The sequence below is a fragment of the Leucoraja erinacea genome, chromosome 30 (genome assembly GCF_028641065.1).
Source record: "Leucoraja erinacea ecotype New England chromosome 30, Leri_hhj_1, whole genome shotgun sequence".
NCBI lineage: Eukaryota > Metazoa > Chordata > Chondrichthyes > Rajiformes > Rajidae > Leucoraja > Leucoraja erinaceus.
In genome coordinates this window covers 20,945,039-20,963,911 of record NC_073406.1, presented here as the reverse complement: position 1 = coordinate 20,963,911, position 18,873 = coordinate 20,945,039, and the positions used below count along the sequence as shown (strand labels likewise).

Here is an 18,873-nt window from a genome sequence, read left to right as displayed (position 1 = left end):
GGAAGATGTGACCAGTGGTGCAATCACGTTGAAGGCGGTGGAAATGTCAGAGAATAATGTGCTTGATGCCAAGGCGAGTGGGGTGAAAGGTGAGAACCAGAGGATCTCTATCCTTGTTCCAGTGTAGAGGATGGTGGGGGGTTGAACGAGAGCAGCACTATGGGATACAGAGACGCAGGTGAGGGCAGGGGGAGTAACCACGTTTACTGAAGATCAAGGACATCTTGGCTCATCGTGAGAGCAGATGCAGTGGAGACAGAAATTGAGAGCAAGGGATGGCATTCTTGCAAGAGGCAGCAGGATGGGAAGCTGTGTAGTCAAGATAGCTGTGGGAGTCAGTGGGATTTTGGATTCAATCTCTGGCATGTTTCACATCAGTTTCTCTTTACATTAACAAGGATGGGTTAGAATGGATGTGTTAGAATTGGATACCATGCCAGGACCCCTGTATCTGAGCTATTAGTGGAGGTTGTGCAGGCTACGACTTTATTCCTTGGAGAATAAGAGGCTGAGTGGTGTTCTTATAGAGAAGGTAGACAAAAAATGCTGGAGTAACTCAGCGGGACAGGCAGCATCTCTGGAGAGAAAGAATGGGTGTCGTTTCGGCTCGAGACCCATCTTCAGATATAGAGATTATAGATCAGTCTGAAGAAGGGTCTCGACCCAAAACATCACCCATTCCTTCTCTCCAGAGATGCTGCCTGTCCCGCTGAGTTACTCCAGCATTTTGTGTCTACCTAGAGATTCTAGAGATGTATATAATCATTAGGAGATTAAATAGAGCGAATGCAGTATTTTTCTCCAGAGTAGGGAAATCAAGAACTAGAGGGCATATGTTTAAGATGAGAGACAAAAGATTTAATAGGAACCCGTGGGGCAAATTTTGTTTTCACATAAATGGGTGGTAGGTATATTGGATTAGCTGCCTGGGGAAGTAGTTGAGCCAGGGACACAACTCCATTGAAAAGACATTTGGACAGGCACAGGGGTAGGAAACGTTGAGATGGGCATGGAACAAACATGGACAAATGGAACTATATTAGATGGGGCATCTTGGTTGCTATGGACATGTTAGGCTGAAGAGCCTGACTTTGTGTTGTGTGATTCTATGCCTTTAAAGTTAGTGAGGGGAAAGTTTAGGGAAGATTGCTGCAGCTTCAGATCTTACCTTAAGTGTGCATGTGCAGTGAATGGGCTTCAAGAAGAATCTTGGCATTCACTGTTGACTTGTTAGTCACTTAAGGGAGGATCCAGCTAATGGGTTTTGCAAATGGAATCGTGCCCAATGAGTCAGGCCATTGTTCAAATGAGTACAGGTAGGGTGGAGATGCACAAAAATTAAATTAATTTTGAATGGATATTACATTGTGGCCTTGTCAGCAACACTCACGTTTAAAGCAGGTTTTAAATAAGCAATGGAGGATTATGGATCATGTGCAGACAGATGAGATTAGTTTAACAGGCATCACGTTTGGCACAGACATTGTGGGCTGAAGGGCCTGTGTTATGCTATATGAAAAATGAAAGAAAAAAAACAAATTGCCCAGGAAAATGACCAAGTGTTTTAACTGGCATTCATTGAAGGATAGACAGGTAGACACAAAATGCTGGAGTAACTCAGCAGGACAGGCAGCATCTCGGGATAGAAGGAATGGGTGACATTTTGGGTCGAGATCCTTCTTCAGACCTAGTAAAGATGAGGGAGTGGGGACCTGGAAAACAGAAATCATTGAAGAGACGAACGGTGTGCGAGGTGTCTTGGACATAGGTAGGGAGGGATTGAACTGGGGGGGGGAGGGGGAGATAGGATGAAGTTGAGGTATTTGGAAATTAATTCAATGGTACAATAGCAAACAAAGGGTCTGCTAGGGCAGTTCTATTTATGAATTTTGGGGGGAACCCCGGGCTGTGTGGGGTTGGGGAACAATGTTGGAGACTTTGGAGGGCAGTCAGCAGACGTGATAAAATCAGAAATGGTCTGAGGTTCATCTGTGGGATCATGGTCGGAGGGTAAGTAGGAGGAGGTGTCTGAGAGTTGGCGAGTGAAGGCTGTATGTTTGCCAGGGCAAGAGCATTATGATCTGAACATGTTTAGTCTGCATATTACTTCCCAAATTCCACAAGATCTGATCGCTTGTTCACACTGATTGCATCTGGCGCATTACAGATTTTTCACAAAGAGGTGGTTCATGGACATCCGCTCAAGTGTGGCAAACTAAGGTGCAGAATTCCTATTAACACTCCACCTTAGCTGAGGCTTTCAGTGTAATTTAGTTTAGTTTAGTGTAGAAATACAGCACGGAATCAGGCCCTTCGGCCCACTGAGTCCTCGCCGACCACCAATCCCCACACGCTAGCACTATCCTACACAATGGAGACAATTTACAATTTTTTCAAAGCCAATTAACCTACAAATTTGTAATTTTTTGGAGTGTGAGAGGGAATCGGAGCACCCGGGGAAAACCCACAGAGAGTACGTACAACCTCTGTAGAGACAGTACTCATAGTCAGGATCGAATCCGGGACTTTGGCGCTGTATGGAAGCAAGTCTACCACTGCACTGTCTGACAAACCAGATCAATTTTCCAAAATATGGTCTCCTTTCATTGAATTTCTTCAACAACATAATGGTTGAACACAAATTCAAAACCGGCACTAGGGTTGGGTGAGCGGGCGTAGGAAAGGGTAGTGGGATATATCTCCGCTTCTTTCACTTCTTCGTTAGTTCAGAGAGGTTTTCTTTTTTCTCTTTTGCGTCTTTTTCTAAATGGTTTCTTTTCTTTTTCCTTTCTTCTTCCTTTCCCTTCATTCCTTTTTCCTTTTGTCCATTTTAGTTATTAGTTTATTAAATGTTAAAATTGAAGCTGTACGAAAATTGTATAATTGTTATGTCGATTACTTTCTCCTTGTACAATTGCTTCTAATAAAATAAATATATATATTTTTAAAAGTCTACTCACAACGCCACTGTGACGCCATCGCTAAGTATCTGCTGGTAACACCCGACTTCCTCTGTCAAGAGGGGACATCAATCTAACCAATTGAGAAATGGCTGTCATTGCTGCACCTCATCGCAAGGCTTCTTGGTCAAGGTTAAAGGAGGCACACTCTACTTTTAATGCTGTCTGGAATATTCACATTTGCATCCACCTCAACTAGTAAGTAATTCCATCTTTGAGTTCTCTGCAGCACCAGCATCAATTGCTCCAAGGCAGGAAAGCTGATCTGCACTAGCATTTCAGCTGTCCCTCCGTGAGACCTCTGGCTTCTGGTCAGAGGATTGCAGCCACAACTCTCACTCCAGAGGCTTGAGCACTAACATCCTGGGTCATTCCCTTGACTTTAAAAGAAGAAGGCCAAGGTTCTACAAACCTATCTTCATTGACAGTAGACAAAAATTCTGGAGAAACTCAGCGGGTGAGGCAGCATCTATGGAGCGAAAGAATAGGTGACGTTTCGAGTTTCTCCAGCATTTTTGTCTACCTTTGATTTTTCCAGCATCTACAGTTCTTTCTTAAACATATCTTCATTGACAGGTTGGCGATGGGGTGGAAGATTGCAACCTTCACATGGTCCGCCCTGTTTCGACTAATGTAATCAACTCGACATGCACAAATGGAAGATCAAATAGAACAAGTTGTCCAATAACTTTAGGCTGTGCGTGCCACACGAAAGAAGAAGAAGGTTGGTAATGGAGTAAGTCAACTTGTCCAAGTTCCTGAGTGTGCATATCTCTTGAAGACCTGACTGAGGAGCATACAGGCTGATTGCAACATGGCCTGGTTCGGCAGGTTCCTGGTTCCTGGAATGACTGGTAATTATAAAAAGTGGTGGACACCGCCCAGTCCATCACGGGTACTGGCCCCTCCACCATCGAAGGGATCTAGAGGAGGTGCTGGCTCAAAAATGATGTAACCCACACTACCCTGGCCACGCTCTCATATCACCCCTGCCATCTGGAAGAAAGTACTAGTCTGAAAACTTTTTCCTGACTCGCAAAGGGCCTGTTCATGTGCTGCACTGTTCTATGGTCTATAAGAACCAAGGCCTATGAATCCGACTGGAAATTCAATATCTCAGTGAGGTGGACCCCTACCTTTTAAAAAGATAGAAACATATAAAAAACAGAAAATAGGTGCAGGAGGAGGCCATTCGGCTTTTCGAGCCAGCACCGCCATTCATTGTGATCATGGATGATCGTCTCCTATCAATGACCCGTGCCTACCTTCTCCCCATATCCCTTGACTCCACTAGCCCCATGAGCTATATCTAACTCTCTCTTAAATCCATCCAGTGTCTTGGCCTCCACTGCCCTCTGTGGCAGGGAATTCCATAAATTCACAACTCTCTGGGTGAAAACGTTTTTTCTCACCTCAGTCTTAAATGACCTCCCCTTTATTCTAAGACTGTGGCCCCTGGTTCTGGACTCGCCCAACATTGGGAACATTTTTCCTGCTGCATCTAGCTTGAACATAGATGTTCACTCAGTTCAATTGAGAACACATTCAACTGGGTCTGGAAGCTTTCACTTCAACATCCACATTGAGCTTTAAACCGATTTGCAGTTCAATGCATGCCTGCAATGCCTTTATCTGAAGTGAAGGCTTCACGATGAAATGTAAAAATTGAGGAACTGCCTGTTCCATTGTTTCACATAAACATCAGAAACGTTTCAGGACATAATTCTACCTCAACAGCCTCTTCAACATTAAAAACGCATTTTACTGACAAAGTACTCTACCAGTAAGAGGCTCTAAAAGCTGGAGTAACTTAGCAGCTGAGGCAGCATCTCTGGGGAAAAGGAATAGGTGATGTTTTGGGTCGAAACCCTCCTTCACTCAACCCAAAATGTCGCCTATTCCTTTTCTCCAGACTTGCTGCCTGACCCGCTGAGTTACTCCAACTTTTTGTGTCCATCTTCGGTGTAAACCAGCATCTGCAGTTCCTTCCTGCTGTATCAGTAAGGTTTCAGACTCATATTGTCATTAAAGGGCTGACATATTTGCTGACATAAACCTCGATCAATTCACAAGTGACAATAGATGCTCAAAAAGGAGCGGTACACAGAAAGCTGGAGGAACACAGTGGATCAGGAAGTAATTGGGGAGGAAATGCTTAAGCGACATTTCGGATCAGGACGCTGCTTCAGACACACAATCGACTTAGCTATTGTGATACTAATCATGAAAAAAGTACTCTTGAAGTATAATCGCTGTTGTAATTGTTAGAAATGTACACAAGAAGCACTTCAATGCTGGCACTACAACATGCTTATTCAGCAAAGTTGAATGAGGAAAAAGGATTGGCCAGATATGGACATCACCCCCTCCTGCTGTCCTTCAGAGAAATGTGATGTGATAGTTTTGTTCTCAGCTGAACGGCAGCACTTCCGATAGTGTGCAACATAGCAACTGTTGCTGCACGATTCTATGTTGCTTTCAACATTTTACTCACTCCGAAGAAAGCACCAAAATTAATATATAGATTTTAAAACAGTGTCCTTAAAATGTCATTCCTTCATTCACAAAGCTAACCCCGACCCAGCACACAACTGCCCCTCGGGGTATAGGGCCACCCCACCTGGACAGAGCCCCGCGCCCCTCCATGCAGAGGGGTAGCACTGATGGTCCAGGAATAGCCTCAGGGATATTCCTCCATGTATGAGCTACCCATCCGGACACTCGGCTACTATAGGGCTACCCTTCCCAGGCATAGGGCTACCTCCCTCTGCCGCAGGGCTACCTATCCTAGAAAGGACTATCTCTCTCCGACACCGGGCTACCTCTCCTTGGCACCTGGCTACCTCTCTGGGTATGGGACTTACACTCCCTAGACATGGCTACCTCTCCGGCCACAGGGCTACCTTTCCCTTGGATAAGGGCTACCTTCCCTGCACAGGGCTACCTCACTGGGCACACAGCCTCCCCTCCATGATCCAGGGCTGGAACAATGAACCGATTGAAGGAACATGCTGCCAAACAAGCGCCTCTTTGTTCCGCTCCACCGCCGGCCAATGCCTGGACGTGCACCGGCCACAGGTACACACACCCCCACCCCACCCCACCCGCCGACCATCCCCTCGGCAACTGAACTCGTGTGATGAGGAGCCGCCGCTGAGGGGCCCGGTCCCGGCGGGACAACAAAGCGGCGACGTGCGGGCGGGCGGGCGGCGGTTGCCAGGGGGAGCCCGGTCGGCCCGGGGAGAGAGCTGACGGGGAGAGATGCTTCCTTACCGCTGCAGGCCGCGTCCCTGGCCTGCCAGGGTCTCTCTCTCTCTGTGTGCGGGGAGCACGGCCGGGCGTCGGGCGGGCGGACTGAGTGAGTGAGTAAGGCGGGCCGCGCCGGGCGCTCCGCCGACGGGGGCAGCAGCTGAGACCAAAGATTATAGAGGAGCAAGATAGACCACTCCTCGACAAACGCGTAATATGACGTGTGTGATCGTCGACGCCATTTGTTGAGGCAGTTTATTGGGCTTCCCCCACACTGTCATGGCGTCCTTATCTAAATCTTCATCTCACTGCTCTGCTATCAATTGTTCTAATTGTAGATCTAGACGACCCGACCTGTCATTCTTTAGGTTCCCCAATAAAAAAGAAAGGTGAGAAAATATTATTATTATTTTCAGTCGCTATTCTGTCGTGAAAATGTTATTTTCTGTTCTCCCATCAACGGCCATTGGGAAACTGGGTTTGTCGGTACATTAGAAAGTTATTAGACTTATTTTTAATAGATCTTTACTTACCATAATAATAAAGACAATTTTAACACTTCTGTACGTTTTTGGTTTTGTTCTTGTAAGGGATTGGTCTCCACAATATGTCCCGCGGGACACATTAGGCCCAGTGACCACGGGATTTTTCGAGCTCAGATTCGAGTCCGAGAATGGGCGGCTGTTACCCGTTATGTCCCTCGAATTGTCGAGACATCCATCACAAGCAAAGATCACAAGCCCGCCGTGAAGAAGGGTGCAATCAAAGATTATACAACTCTGCTCTATCATCCATAGATGCTGCTGCACCCGCTGAGTTTCTCCAGCATTTTTGTGTACCTTCTGCTCTATCATCTTTGGGTGCAATGGTGGCCGGGGGGTTCGGCGGCGGCCGCAATCAAAGATTCGAGAGGAGCTCTGCTCTATAATCTTTGGTCGGAATGGGACGGCTGCGCGTTATAATGTGCTATCGTTCCACTCCCTGTCCCCCTTCTCCCTGACCCCCTCCTCCCTCTCCCCCCTTTTCCCCTTCTCCCTCTCTCCCTTCTCCCTCTCCCCCTTCTCCCTCTCTTCTCTCGATTTCTCTCTCTCCTCTCTTCTCTCGATCTCTCTCTCCCTCTCCTCTCGATCTCCCTCCCTTACCTCTTCGTGAGAGTTGGCAGCTCTGCTATGCCTTGGGTCCAAAAGAGGATAGAGGGATGTGACCCTCACTGTAGAATGTGAGTAGATACACACTGACATGTCTATAAACACAGATGGATTATTGGCCCATGACAAATGCTGGAATTCACCGCGCACACGCACACTCACTCAAGAGTCAAGAGAGTCAATTTAATTGTCATTTGGACCCCTTGAGGTCCAAACGAAATGCCGTTTCTGCAGCCATACATTACAAACAAATAGACCCCAGACACAACATAATTTACATTTTACATAAACATCCATCACATTGCTGTGATGGAAGGCCAAAAAAAACTTATCTCTCCACTGCACTCTCCCCCCCCCGATGTCAGAGTCAAAGTCAAAGCCCCCGTCTGGCGATGGCGATTGTCCCGCGGCCATTAAAGCCACGCCGGGTGGTGCAAGATCGCAAACCGGGTTCTTGATGTTGGAGCCCCCGGCGTGCGCTCGCAGAGTCCCGCGGCCATTCCAAGCCGCGCGGGGCGGTGATGTCAGGCCCCGCTCCAGGAGCTCTTCGACCCCGCAACTCGGGCGGGAGAAGTCGCCGTTGCAGGAGCCCTGAAAAGCGGTCTCCCTCCAGGGACCCGCGGGCTCCCGGTGCCGCCGTCCGCAGACCCGCAGTTGCAGCCTCCGAATCTCCGGAGGTCGGGCCGCAGCAGCAGCAGCGCTCCACCACCGCTCCACCCGCTCCGGACTCGGCCAGCTCCGCGACGGTGACGGTGAGTCGTCGGCACCAGAGTCCCCAGTCTTCTCCTGTTGGAGGCCGCTCCTCATTGCAGCCCCAACGACAACGGAGACCCGACAAGAAAAGGTCGGGTCTCCTGTGCAGGGAGAGATTTAAAAGTTGCCCCCTCCCTCCCACCCCACCCCCCCCCCCCCCCCCCCACACACACACCCCAACAAAAAATAACAAAAACTACATAGAAACATAGACAAAAAATAATAAAAACGCGGACGGGCTGCAGAGGCCGCTGCTGACGCTGCACACCTACTCATAGTCTTCCTCTCTCTCTCACCCACACACACATTCTCTCTGTCCCACACATGAACACCATCACTCACACACACACTCTCAAGCACATACTGTCGTTCATACATACACACTCACTCAAACACACACACATTCTCTCACAAACACACACACACACATCTCTGTCCCTCACATGAACACCATCACTCACACACACTCTCAAACACATACACACTCAGTCTCTCTCTCACACACACACATTCTCTCTGTCCCACACACAAACACAATCTCACACACACACACATTCTCTCTCACAAGCCCACACACCCTCTCTCTAACACTCGCTCACTCAAACACACATACACACACATCCTCAAGATCTCAGAGAAAACCCACGCAAGCCACGGGGAGAACGTGCAAACTCCATACAGACAGGCACCGGTGGTCAGGATCGAACCAGTGTCTCTGGCGCTGTGAGGCAGCAGCTCTACCCACTGCGCCACCGTGCCGCCCACATCTACAGTATTTTGTGTTCCCCACCTGTATGTAGCCTGTCTGACCTCTGCCTGACATTGTTAATAATAATAATAATAATAATAAGTTTATTTATATAGCACATTTATAGTCAATTTTCATTGACCCCAAAGTGCTTTACATAATTTAAAAATCAGTTCCATACAAAGCATAAAGATGGGTTAACAAAATAATAAAATGCATAAACAGGACACAACATGTAACATAAACATCCACCACAGCATTCATCACTCTGGTGGAAGGCACAAAAAAGTTTTGGCCGTCCTCCTCCATTCCCCCCCCCCCCCCCCCCCCCGTGACAAGACCAGAGTCCAGAGTCCAGAGTCCAGTCCAGGATCGGTCTTTCATCACCGGAGACCGCGGCTTCAAGATTGTGTAGGCCGCAGGCCGTCGGTTGAGATTTAAAGTCCCCGCCGCAGCCAGAAGCACCGTAGACTGCAGGGCCGGCGGTCGAAGCTCCCCTCCAGGGGTGATGGTAAGTCCATGCCGGGCCCGCGGTAGAAGTTATCCGCGTCATATTGCATCATATTGGTCTTTCTACCCTCAAAGCCTCCCTCTATGTATCGTCACTCCTCACGTTCCTTAAAACACAAAATGCTGGAGCAACTCAGTGGGTCAGGCAACATCTTTGGAGTCATAGTCTTACAGCGTGGAAACAGGGCCTTCAGCCCAACTTGCCCACACCGGCCAATGACCCCCATCTACACTAATCCCACCTGCCCTACTTCGACCCATATCCCTCCAAACAAGTCCAATCCATGTTACCTGTCCAACTGTTTTTTAAACGTTGCAATGGTCCCAGTCTCAACTCCCTCCTCCAGCAGCTCGTTCCATACACCCACCATCTTCTGTGTGGAAAAATGTTAACCCTCAGGTTTCATTAAATCTTCTTCCCTCTTAAATCTATGTCCTCACAACCCCCGTATTCTTGAACTGTGATCCCTGGCTCTGGACTCCACCAACATCAGGAACATTTTTCCTGCATCTAGCCTATCATATAACCAAATAACTATGTAACAATTACAGCATGGAAACAGGCCATCTCGGCCCTTCTAGTCCATGCCGAACACTTATTCTCCCCTAGTCCCATCTACCTGCACTCAGACCATAACCCTCCATTCCTTGTGTTTAAGAAGGAACTGCAGATGCTGGAAAATCGAAGGTACACAAAAAACCTGGAGAAACTCAGCGGGTGCAGCAGCATCTATGGAGCGAAGGAAATAGGCAACGTTTCGGGCCGAAACCCTCCATTCTTTTCCCGTCCATATACCTATACAATTTATTTTTAAATGATAAAATCGAACCTGCCTCCACCACTTCCACTCGAAGCTCATTCCACACAGCTACCACTCTCTGAGTAAAGAAGTTCCCCCTCATGTTGCCCCTAAACTTTTGTCCCTTAATTCTCAAATCAATCCTATCGAATCCCTTAAGAATTTTATATGTTTCTCTAAGATCCCCTCACATCGTTCTAAATTCCAGTGAATGCAAGCCCAGTCAATCCATTCTTTCATCATATGACAGTCCCTCCATCCCGGGAATTAACCTCGTGAACCTACGCTGCACTCCCTCAATAGCATGAATGTCCTTCCTCAAATTGGTTGACCAAAACTTCACACAATACTCCAGGTGCGGTCTCACCAGGGCCCTGTATAACCGCAATAAGATCACCTTGCTCTCTCAAATCCACTCGCTATGAACAATTTAATGAAACCTGAGGGTTAACATTTTTCCACACAGAGGGTGGTGGGTGTATGGAACGAGCTGCTGGAGGAGGGAGTTGAGACTGGGACCATTGCAATTTGACAAGGTCCCACATAAGAGATTAGTATACAAACTTAAAGCACACGGTATTGGGGGTTCAGTATTGATGTGGATACAGAACTGGCTGGCGGACAGGAAGCAAATAGTAGGAGTAAACGGGTCCTTTTCACAATGGCAGGCAGTGACTAGTGGGGTACCGCAAGGCTCAGTGCTGGGACCCCAGCTATTTACGATATATATTAGTGATTTGGATGAGGGAATTGAATGCAACATCTCCAAATTTGCGGATGACACAAAGCTGGGTGAGTGGGCAAACGCATGGCAGATGCAGTATAATGTGGATAAATGTGAGGTTATCCACTTTCGTGGCAAAAACAGGAAAGTAGACTATTATCTAAATCGTGGTCGATTAGGAAAAGGGGAGATGAAACGAGACCTAGGTGTCATGGTACACCAGTCATTGAAAGTAGGAATGCAGGTGCAGCAGGCAGTGAAGAAAGCGAATGGTATGTTAGCATTCATTGCAAAAGGATTTGAGTATAGGAGCAGGGAGGTTCTACTGCAGTTGTACAGGGTCTTGGTGAGGCCACACCTGGAGTATTGCGTACAGTTTTGGTCTCCTAATCTGAGGAAGGACATTCTTGCCATAGAGGGAGTACAGAGAAGGTTCACCAGACTGATTCCTGGGATGTCAGGACTTTCATATGAAGAAAGATTGGACACACTCAGTTTTGTACTCGCTAGAATTTAGAAGATTGAGGGGGGATCTTATAGAAACTTACAAAATGCTTAAAGGGTTGGACGGGCTAGATGCAGGAAGATTGTTCCCGATGTTGGGGAAGTCCAGAACAAGAGGTCACAGTTTAATGGGGAAATCTTTTAGGACCGAGATGAGGAAAACATTTTTCACACAGAGAGTGGCGAATCTCTGGAATTCTCTGCCACAGAAGGTAGTTGAGGCCAGTTCATTGGCTATATTTAAGAGGGAGTTAGATGTGGACCTTGTGGCTAAAGGGATCAGGGGGTATGGAGAGAAGGCAGGTACAGGATAATGAGTTGGATGATCAGCCATGATCATATTGAATGGCGGTGCAGGCTCGAAGGGCCGAATGGCCTACTCCCGCATCTATTTTCTATGTTTCTATGAAGGCCAACATGCCATTTGCTTTCTTCACTGCTTTCTTTCATCCGCAGCCACCCCTCTGTCTGATGTCCTGGTATTAACTTCCTAAAAGAACTCCAGCAGATTTGTCAGGCAAGATCTTCCCTTCACAAAACCATGCTGACTTCAGCCCATTTTATCCTGAACATCTAAGTACTGCGTAACCTCTTCCTTTACAATTGACTCTAAAATCTTACCAACCACCGAAGTCAGGCTAACCGGCCTATAGTTTCCACCCTTCCGTTTCACTCCCTTCTTGTTCAGCGGGACGATATTCACAAATTTCCAATCTTCATGAACCCACTCCTAACTCTAGTGATTCTTGAAATATCACAACTAATGCCTCCGCAATCTCAGAGGCCACTTCCTTCAGAACCCTGGGGTGCAGTCCATCCCGTCCAGGTAGCTTATCCACTCTCAAACCTTTCAGTTTTCCAGCACCTTCTCCTTAGTAGACAAAAATGCTGGAGAAACTCAGTGGGTGCGGTAGCGAATGAAATAGTCAAAGTTTCAATGCCGAAACCCTTCTTGAGACCTGAAGAATGGTTTTGGCCTGAAACGTTGCCTATTTCCTTCGATCCATAGATGCTGCTGCACCCGCTGAGTTTCTCCGGCATTTTTGTCTACCTTCAATTTTCCAGCATCTGCAGTTCCTTCTTGAACCTTCTCCTTAGTAATCGCCACTCCACTAACTTCCACCCCTGACTCTCTAGGATCGCAGGTACACTGCTGGTGTCCTCCACGGCGAGGACTGATGCAGAAAAGTTATTCAATTCCTCTTCAATTTCTTGATTCCTGCTGCATCATTCTCCCGCGGTCCAACATCCAATCTTGTCTCCTTTTTTACTTTTTATATATCCGTAGAAACTCTTTGTATCCATTTTTACATTATTGGCCAGCTTACATCCGTACTGAAGATAGACACAAAAAAGCTGAACTAATTCAGCAGGACAGGCAGCATCTTTGGGGAGAAGGAACGGGCGAGGTTTCGGGTCGAGGCCCTTCTTCAGACTGGTTAGGGATAAGGGAAACGAGATATATAGACGATGATGTAGAGAGATAAAGAACAATGAATGTAAGGTCGGAGAGCAGGAGGCATCACAGAGAGGGAGCAGTGAGAGAGAATGTGGCAGAACTGCATTGTTGTGAAAGATTACAGCAGGATCTTGATCGATTGGTCAGATGAGTTGAGGAATGGTTGGTGGAGTTTAATACCGAGACGTGTGAGATGTTGAATTTTGGGACATCTAACAAGAGCAGGACCAACACAGTTAATGATCGTCTTCTGGGTAGTGTTGTAGAGCAGAGGGATCTAGGAATGCAGGTGCATGGTTCCTTGAAGGTGGAGTCGCAGGTAGATAAGGTGGTCAAAAAGGCTTTTTCACTTTGGCCTTCATCAGTAGAGTATTGATTATAGAAGTTGGGAGGTCATGTTGCAGTTGTATAAGACGTTGGTAAGACCACATTTAGAATATTGTGTAAAGTCGGGGCACCGTGTTATAGGAAAGATATTGTCAAGCTGGAAATGGTTCAGAGAAGATTTATGAGGATGTTGCCGGGACTAGAGGGAGAGGTTGAGCAGGCTGGGTCTCTATTCCTTGGAGCGCAGGAGGATGAGGAGTGATCTTATAGAGGTGTATAGATCATGAGGGGAATAGATCGGGTAGATGTACAGAGTCTCTTGCCCAGAGTAGGGGAATCGTGGACCAGAGGACATAGGTTCAAGGTGAAGGGGAAAAGATTTATTAGGAATCTGAGGGGTGACTTTTTCATACAAAGGATAGTTGGTGTATGGAACAAACTGCCAGAGGAGGTATTTGAGGCAGGGATTATCCCAGTGTTTAAGAAACAGTTCGACAGGTACATGGATAGGACAGGTTTGGAGGGCTATGGGCCATATGCGGGCAGGTGGGACTAGTGTATCTGGGACATGTTGGCCGGTGTGGGCAAATTAGGCCGAAAGGCCTGTTTCCACACTATCACTCTATGACTCCAACTCTCGTTGGAAAGAGGAGGAGAACCTCTTCAAAGTAGACATAGCTGTATCTTGAGGAGATATCTTGACGAAATGTGTAGGAGGGAACTGCAGGTGCTGGTTTAAACCAAGGTTAAACACAAAGAGCTGGAGATACTCAGCGGGTCAGGCAGCATCTATAGAGAGAAGGAATGGGTGACGTTTCAGGTCGAGACCCTTCTGCAGACTGGTCACATCCGTACTTTATCGTTTCTCTCCGTATTGTCCTGTTTGACACGTGGAACTCTGTCGTGTGAACATGTTTAAATCTCCGTTTGTCTTTAGATGCTCCACAGAATCTCTCAATCACTTCCCCCGACAACGTGAACAATTCCTGGGTCAGTGTAAAGGAAGGAAACTCTGCAGCGATCCTCTGCAACGTCCAGAGTTTCCCAACATCTAACCTGACGTGGAGACATCTCGGTGTCACGCTGAACACAACACGTTCCAGCAACGAGCTGTGGATGGAGTTCCCTCAGCTGACACGGCAGGACGCTGGGGTCTATCAGTGTGTGGCGGAGAATGAACACGGGACAGTAGAGAGGGATGTGACCCTCACTGTAGAATGTGAGTAGATACACACTGACATATCCCTCGAAACATCATAAGGTCATAAGTGATAGGAGCAGAATTAGATGACCGAATGGCCAAGTCTACTCCACCATTCAATCATGGCTGATCTATCTCTCCCTCCTAACCTCATTCTCCTGCCTTCTCATACAGTTATAGAGCCTTAAAGTCATAGTCACAGAGAGTGATCCAGTGTGGAAACAGGCCCTTCGGCTTAACTTACTATCAACAGCCTACATGTCTCAGCTATATTAGTCCCACCTGCCCACGTTTGGCCCATATCCCTCCAAACCTGTCCTATCCATGTACCTGTCTGTTTCTTAAACACTGGGATAGTCCCTGCCTCAACTACCTCCTCTGGCAGCTCGTTCCATATACCAACTATCCCGCTGTATGAAAACGTCACCACCTAGATTCCTATTAAATCTTTTCCCCTTCACCTTAAGCCTATGTCCTCTGGTCCTCGATTCCCCTACTCTGGGCAAGAGACTCTGTGCGTCTACCCGATCTTTTCCTCTCATGATATTATACAACTCTATAAGATCACTCCTCATCCTCCTGCGCTCTATGCAGAATAGAGTCCCAGCCCTGCCCCAACCTCTCCCTATAGCTCAGGGCCTCGAGTCCTGGCCACATCCTCATAAATCTTCTCTGTACCCTTTCCTGCTTGACAACACCTTTCCTTTATTTCCTCTCTCCTCTTCTAAGATGAGGAAGATTAGATAAAATGATTTGAAGCATTGTGTGCAGTTCTGGTCACCACATTGCAGGAAGGATGTGTTGAGGGTGCAGAATGCTGCCTGGATTACAGAGTATTAGCAATAAGGAGTTTTAAGGAGGGCACACAGTGGTCCAACGGTAGAGTTGCTGCCTCACAGCACCAGAGAGCCGGGTTCCATCCTGACTACGGGTACTTGTCTGTCGGGAGTTTGTAAGTTCACCTCAGATTCTGATTCAGATTCAAACTTTATTGTCATTGTGCAGTGTACAGTACAGAGACAACGAAATGCAGTTAGTTAGCATCTCCCTAGAAGAGCGACATAGAATATGAGCAATAAATATATATATGTACATACAGTCATAGTAGTGCAATTTTTTCTGGTGGAAGGAGTATCCGGGGGGGGGTGACTGCCAATCACCGGGGTACAGAGTTGAGTAATGTAACAGCCGCAGGGAAGAAGCTGTTCCTGAACCTGCTGGTCCGGCAACGGAGAGACCTGTAGTGCCTCCCGGATGGTAGGAGGATAAACAGACTGTGTCTGGGGTGAGAGCAGTCCTTGGCAATGCTGAGCGCCCTTCGCAGACATCGCTTGCTTTGGACAGACTCAATGGAGGGGAGGGAGTAACCGGTGATGCGTTGGGCATTTTTCACCACCCTTTGCAGTGCTTTCCGGTCGGAGACAGAGACGCTGGTGAGCCTTCTTGACCAGAATTGAGGTATTGTGGGTCCACGGTAGAGGTCATCAGAATCTGATGTTGACAGTTAGAAACCTTTATCTGGAGAAGAAGGACGTCCACCTCCGTCCAGTGTTGATATATTGTGATCAAGAGAGTGTGCGTGCCACCCCCAGACCTGAAGCTGTAGAAAAACGTTCCACCTGAGCTCCGTTGGTCTTCTTGGGTCGTGCGTGCCCACCCCTAGTGAAGTGTTGTCAGCACAATGAGACTCCTGGTCTTCTTGCTAGGCCAGCTGGGCGCACCTCCTCCCTCCTCCCTATAGGCCGACTCATTGTTGTCGCTGATGAGGCCAATCACTGTTGTATCATCTGCATACTTGATGCTGGTGTTAGTACCATGTACAGGTGTGCAGTCATAGGTGAAGAGGGAGTAGAGGGGGCTCAGCACACAGCCCTGTGGAACACCGGTGTTCAGGGTGAGGATTGAAGAGGTATGGTTGTCTGACCTAACAGACTGGGGTCTGTTGGTTAGAAAGTCCAGTATCCAGTTGCAGAGGAGGGGTCGATGCCCAGGTCGCTGAGTTTGGTGATCAGTTTTGAGGGGATAATGATGTTAAATGCTGAGATGAACAGCATTCTCACGTAGGTTTCTCTGTTGTCGAGGTGGGAGAGGGCGGAGTGAAGTGCCGTTGAGATGGCATCCTCCGTACTCCTGTTCTTGCGGTAGGCGCTGATAGGGATCCAGTGTGGGAGGTAGGCAGCCTTTGAGATGTGCCAGGACCAGCCTCTCGAAGCACTTAGTGATGATGGGAGTAAGTGCAACTGGGCGGAAGTCGTTGAGGCTCGCCGCAGTGGAGTGTTTTGGCACCGGCACGATGGAGGTGGTTTTAAGGCACGTGGGGACAACTGCTTGGGCAAGTGACAGGTTGAAGATGTCAGTCCAGACAGTAGGTTAATTTGGTATAAATGTAAATTGTCCCTAGTGTGTGCGGGGTAGTTTAATGCACGGGTATCGCTGGTTGACGTGGACGCGGTGGGCTGAAGGGCCTGATTCTGTGCTGTATCTCTAAACTAAACTAAAAAAGGTTCTGACTGTCTGGTTAAAGATATGAACACATGGGCTCACTGGTCTGAGGGCTGTAGAAAGAATCTTGCACTTTGCTGACTTTCACAAGCAATGTTAAACTGAGACCAACGAGGTAACGGCAATAGTTTGTTTTAGAGAGATGGCGTGAAAACAGGCCCTTCCGCCCACCGAGTCCACGCCAACCAACGATCACCGGTACACTAGTCCTATATCCTTCACACTAGGGGCAATTTACAGACGTCAATTAACCTACAAACCGGCACATCTCTAGAATGTGGGAGGAAACCAGAGCACCCGAAGGAAACCCACGCGGGTCACAGGGAGAACGTACAAACTACAAGCACGCGTAGTCAGGATCGAACCCGGGTCTCTGGCACTGTAAGGCAGCAACTCTTAGTCTATCGCTGCGCCACCATGCTGATCAATTCACTTGATGCTAAGGAAGTTGTATGTTAGCCCTCTGCAAACTTTAAAACCCAATGAGATGTTCCTTCTCCATTTGGCACATCAAGTCCTCTCCGTCATTCAATCATATCTGGATTGGCATGGCTTAGAACATCAGAACAACCCTCTGCCACTGCCACTGATTCCTCATGGACAACAAAGGGAAAATGTACTCCAGTAATCCCTCTGTGTGCTTTATATCTGTCTGTTAAGGTGTTCAGATTTGTCAAAGATTGAATTGCATTCCAACAGTGGAGTCTTTAGGTTTATAGAGTTAAGTGTGAAACTGATAAAGCAGAAGTATTTTCGTGCCAGGAACAAACTACACACACTTTGACTATAGACAACTCTCATTTGGTAAATGTCAAAAATATTCTGCTGCTTTTTAAGTATTTTTCCCCAACAAGGTACGAGGTGGTGCAGCGGTAGAGTTGCTGCCTCACAGCGCCGGAGACCCAGGTGCTGTCTGTGCAGAGTTTGTGCGTTCTCCCCGTGACCCGCGTGGGTTTTCTACGGGTGCTCCGGTTTCCTCCCACACCCCAAAGACGTGCAGGTTTGTAGGTTAATTGGCTTTGGTAAAAAGTCCCCAGTGTGTAGGATAGTGCGTGTATACAGGTGAATGCTGGTCGGCGTGGACTCGGTGGGCCAAAGGGCCCGTTGCCACACTGTATCTCAAAACAAAAACACTTGAGATTTAATATTATTGTTTGTGCTGGAGTAACTCAGCGGGTTGAGCAGCATCTCTGGAGAACATGAGTGGGTGACGTTTTGGTTCAGGACCCGTCTTCAGGACCAGACGTCAACGAGTGCTGGACTCACCATGACGTAGAAACAAAGAAAATAGGTGCAGGAGTAGGCCATTCGGCCCTTTGAGCCTGCACCGCCTTTCAATATGATTTTGGCTGATCATCCAAAATCAATACCCAATTCCTGCTATCTCCCCATATCCCTTGATTCTGTTAGCCCAAAGAGCCACATCCAACACTCACTTGAAAACATCCAGTGAATTGGCCTCCACTGCCTTCTGTGGCAGAGAATTCTACAGATTTTCTACGTGAAAATGTTTTCCCTCTCATGAGTCCTAAATGGCCTTACCCGTTATTCTTAAACTGTGACCCCTGGTTCTGGACTCCCCCAACATCGGGAACATTATTCCTGCATCTAGCCTTAACTCCTTTAAGAATGTTATATGTTTTCATAAGAAACCCTCTCATCCTTCTCATTTCCAGCGAATTCAAGCCCAGTCTACCCATGCTTTCATCATACGTAAGTCCCGCCACCCCGGATATTGACCTGGTGAACTTACGCTGCACTCCCTCAATAGTAAGAATGTCCTTCCTCAAATTAGGAAAGGTACAGGAGTGTGAAAACGCCCACCTCCAGATTCAGGGACAGTTTCTTCCCAGCTGTTATCAGGCGTCTAAATCATCCTACTACAACCAGAGAGCAGTTCTGAACTACTATCTACCTCATTGGTGACCCTTGGACTATCCTTGCTGGCTTTACCTTGCACTAAACGTTATTCCCTTACCATGTATCTA

The 18,873-nt window shown here is 47.6% G+C and overlaps 1 protein-coding gene across 1 annotated transcript in view; it reads right to left on the bottom strand.

The window, feature by feature from the left end:
• The window catches only part of ctnnbip1 (catenin, beta interacting protein 1), a 76,938-nt gene extending 70,553 nt beyond the window's left edge, over window positions 1-6,385 (bottom strand). Inside the window, exon 1 of the mRNA XM_055659631.1 lies at window positions 6,234-6,385. The gene's annotated coding sequence lies outside the window, so the exon portion shown is untranslated. The remainder of the gene's footprint in view (window positions 1-6,233) is intronic.
• Window positions 6,386-18,873: the final 12,488 nt, after the last annotated feature.